Here is a 4,502-nt window from a genome sequence, read left to right on the forward strand (position 1 = left end):
TTTGTGTAGCTTGGTTCCCTCGGGGTCTCCACATCAGCACTGGGACCAAGGGGACATGCAACACCCTTCTTCTGCCGCTGCCACAGCGGACACCATTGGCCCTTCCTTCCTCAGTGGGTTCCCTGTTTAATTTGGGTGTTTCTTTCATAGCTATGTCTTCAAGTTCACGCGTCTTCGGCAGTGTCCAATCTGCAGCTAACCACATCCAGTGTATTTTTCACCTCTAGAAGTTTGATTTGCATATTTTTGTTTTCCATGTTAAGACATGTTTAGCTTTTTCCTCTAGTTTTTTTAACATAGGGAATACAATCCTTGTCTACTAATTTGTTCCAATGATCTTGTTTACTAATTCGATTACAGTGTTATTTTTGGGTCAGTTTTAGTTGGCTGGTTTCCTTTCGTTATGAGTTTTACTGTCATGATTCTTTGCATCCCTGGTGATTTTTTTTCAGAGGCCAGCCACTGTAACTTGTACCTCGCCAGCTGTCAGACAATTTTTGTATTCTTACAGTTATCCTTGAGCTTTGTTCTGGAACACAGCTACTTGCAAACAGCTGTATTCTGGTTGGCTCTTGCTTTAAGGCCTGTGAGTTGGGACCAGAGGTAGGCCTAGTATGGGGTGAGTTCTTCCACTATTGGAGCAGCAGTCCTCTCACTACGCTTCCAATGCCACATGAATAACGAGGTTCTCCATGATGGCTGTTGAAAGCAGGCATGATTTCCAGCTCTGAACACCATACCCAAAACCTTTTGGATGGGTCTTTCCCTGGCCTTGGGTAGTTGTGTGTCACACAACTGAATACTTATGGACCCTCTGCAGACCTCCATTCCCGTGCTGGGCAGCTCTCTCCTCTAAGGAATTCTCCCTATGAACTTCAGCCACCTGGATTGCCCTTGACTTTCAACCCCATCTCCTCAACCCAGGGGGACCACCAGGTCCTGACAAGATGACCCTGCCCAGAGCTGTGGACTTTCTCCAGATAGTAAGTGGAGGTGTTTTACTGGTTTCCCATTTCTAAGTGGTCACTGTCCTTTGTTGTCTGAAGTTCAATGTCTTGGTATTTCTTAGACATGTAAGGAGGGATGGTAACCTACCAAGACAGAAAAGTTTTGGACAATAACTACCTTCCTTACTCAAGCCAAGTATCATAGAAAAAACGTGGCCCATCCTCATCTGATGCTACAGGCTGAGGACCATCCTGACAGTGTCTGTCCCATAGTGCTCCATCTCACAGGCAGACATGGAGACTAAAGAGGGAGCCTGGATTTCCAGTCCCCCCGGCAGTACTGAGGCAGCACCCCCATCCCGCCCCCGCACAGCCAAGAGGCTTGCTACAGGAGATTAAAAACACCCTGAATTTCATCACAATTTCCTGAAAATGACCAGGAGACAGCAAAAATCACTCGTCACACCAAAAATCATGAAATTTTCAACTTGAGTGTGAAAAGACAAAGGATGCCAACACGGAGATGGCACAGGTATCGGAATCCTACAATAAAGATTTTAAAGCAGCCGCCATAAATATGCTCCAAACAAACATATTTGTTTGTAATATGCTCCATTACAAACATGCTGGAAACAAACAAAAAAAATCTCAGCAAATAAATGGAAGATAAAAGAAGAAAATGACAAGTTTAGAACTGAAACACACAACAGCCAAAATAAAAATACTGAATGGAGAGGAAAGATGAGAGACTCAGTGGCTCTGGGGATAATGCAGTAGACATGGCCCAGTCTCAACCACAGACAGCAAGCAGGCCAGGAAGAAATTAACAGAGCCCCAGGCCGGCGGAGTGGCTCAGTTGGTTAAGAGCTCGCTCGAGTTTGAGCTCTGAGAAACAGCGGTTCGATTCCTGGCCCAAGCTGAGCTGCCAACAGGTGGCAGGATGGCTCAGCTAAAAAAAAAAGAAAAGAAAGAAATTAACAGAGCCTCAGAGTCGTGTGCGACGATGACAAAAGATCTAATATTTGTGCCATTGACATCCTAGGAGGAGGATGTGGTGGGGGTGAAAACATATCCAAAGAAATAAAAAATAACATACCTCACAGAATGGAAGAAAACTTTTGCAAGTTATATGTCTGTAGGGGGCCTGTACCTAGAATTTATAAAGAACTATTACACTCAATACAAACACAAATAACCCAATTATTTAAGTGGGCAAAGAATCTGGATAGCTTTTTAAAGAACAAACACACATGGCCAATAAGCCCATGAACAGATGCTCAACATCACTGTGATCAGGGAGATGCAAACCCAACCACAAGGCAACATGACTTCACAGCTACCACTGAAAGACCAACAAATGCTGATGAGGAGGTGGAGAAGCCCTTATGTGGCTCGTGAGCATATAAAACGGTGCAGCCACTACGGGAAACAGCCAGGCAGCTCCTCACAAAGCTAATCACAGCATTACCATGTGACCCAGCAACTCCACTCCTAGGTACATGCCCCAAAGAAAACATGTCCACACAAAATCTTGTCCATAAATGTTCACAGCGGCCCTATTCGTAAGAGCTAAAACGTGGAAACAACCCACGTCTACCACCTGATGATGGATAAACACTCACACAATGAACTATAATTTGGCAATAAAAAAATGAAGTACTGACTCATGCCACCACATGGATGACTCTTGAAAGCGTCACGCTCCATGAGTAGTCGGGCACCAAGGCCATGCTGCATGATTCCACCTGTACGAAATGTCCAGAACAGCAGATCCATAGGGTAGATCGGTGGTTACCAGGGGCTAGGAAGTGGATAATGGGAGTGACTGTTAGCAGGTACAGAGTTTCTTACCAGGGTAATACAATTTCTTAAATTGATTGTAGTAATGGTTGCATAACTCTGGGAATAGAAATATACTAAAAACTGCCGGTTAAAGAGAAATAATGGGAGAAAATTTCCCAAGTTTGGCAAAAGAGATAAACAGGATTCAAGAAGCTGAGCAAACCCCAAACAGAATAAATGGAAAGAAATGCAAACCGAGACATACGAATAGTGTCATCAGACTTCAGAAAGCCAAACACAGAAAAATTCTTGAAAGCAGAGAGAAAAACAATGCCTTGTCTGTAAGGAGAAAACAAGTCAAATGAAAGCAGATTTGTCACCAGAAACCGTGGAGGCCAGAGGGAAGTGGCACATTTCTTGAGTGTTGCCAAAAAAGAACTTGAATTCTCTATCCAGTGAAATTATTCTTTAGGAATGAGAGAGAAGACATCTCAGATAAAGGAAAACTTGTTGTTGCCAGTAGACATGTCCTAAAAGAATAGCAAAGAAGTTCTTGAGGCAGGAAGGAAACGTGAGATAATAGAAAATACAGATTGGTCTCTGCCCTGGCCAGGGCACAGGGCTTCTGAAAAACCTATAATTTCCTGGGTGACAGCAGTGTCTTTTGTTCTAGTGAGGTGACACTGGGTGGCTCCCGGATGGGGGCTGGTCACCAGAAAGACCAACCGTGATTAGAAGCTTGGGATTTTCAGCCCCGTCCCTGATTCTCCAGAGAGGGGAGGGGCTGGAAATGGAGTTAGTGATGGATCACGTCTCTGTGAATGAGCTCCATAAAGTCCCAAATATGGAGTTCGGGCAGCTTCTGAATTGGTGCACACGTGGAGGTGCGGGGAGAGCAGCACCCAGACAGGGTGTGGAAGCTCTGTGCCCCTGGCACACGCCTCTTCCATCTGGATATCCACCGTATCCTTCATCACATCCTTTTACACAAACTGTAAATATAAGTTCCTCAGCTCTGTGAGCTGCTCTAGCAAATTAATGGAACCTAGTGAAGGGGTTCATGGGAGCATGATTTACAGCCAATCAGAAACACGGGTGGCAACAAGTAAGACTGGCATCTGAAGTTGGGGAGGCAGTGTTGTGGCAATGAGCCTAAACTGGTGGGATCTGACGCCATCTCCAGGCAAACAGTGTCAGAACTGAGTTAACTGTAGGACACTCAGCTGGTATTGGAGATAACTGCTTCGTGGAGGTCAGTCAACCCCCCACATCTGGTGTCAGAAGTGTGAGTGAGGTACAGTGAGAGACACGAAGGGCTGGGCTTTTCCTACTCAAAATGATAAAAGGACTCTTGGAATACCAGGAAGAAGAGAGAGCAATTGAAAGAGTAAAAATGTGGGTAAATAGGCTTTTTTTCTTCTCAAGTTTTCTATATGGTGTTTAATGACTGAAGCAACAGGTATAACACTGTCTAATGTGGTGCTTAAAGTAAGTAGAGGAAAAGTTATGGAAATGGGAGAGTAAAGTCCACACAGCAGGCGGGACAAGTGATGTATGCATAACATCATACATACAGCAACCACTGAAACGTCTGCACCAAGAGGCCTGAAAAAATAGAATTTCTAGTCAGAAAGAACAAGGTTTGCCCGTTTTCCTCCATTTTTCCAGCTGTGTGACTACAGCCAAGTACCTCTAACTTGACTATTTTTGACTAGGTTGGACTGTAAGCCCTGTCTCCCCAGTTCACTTATTTTTGCTAGTTTACATGAGTAT

General features: G+C 44.5%; 1 long non-coding RNA gene across 1 annotated transcript; it reads right to left on the reverse strand.

Annotated features, from left to right (window-relative positions):
- Positions 1 to 1,419: 1,419 nt before the first annotated feature.
- Positions 1,420 to 4,486, reverse strand: LOC109391986 (uncharacterized). Its single transcript, XR_002125966.1, has 2 exons — positions 2,612 to 4,486; positions 1,420 to 2,097 (listed from the first exon to the last, which is right to left on the reverse strand). It is a non-coding gene; the product is annotated as an uncharacterized LOC109391986 (long non-coding RNA).
- Between the last annotated feature and the right edge of the window lie 16 nt (positions 4,487 to 4,502).

Source organism: Hipposideros armiger, unplaced genomic scaffold (assembly GCF_001890085.2).
Source record: "Hipposideros armiger isolate ML-2016 unplaced genomic scaffold, ASM189008v1 scaffold_310, whole genome shotgun sequence".
NCBI classification, from domain to species: domain Eukaryota; kingdom Metazoa; phylum Chordata; class Mammalia; order Chiroptera; family Hipposideridae; genus Hipposideros; species Hipposideros armiger.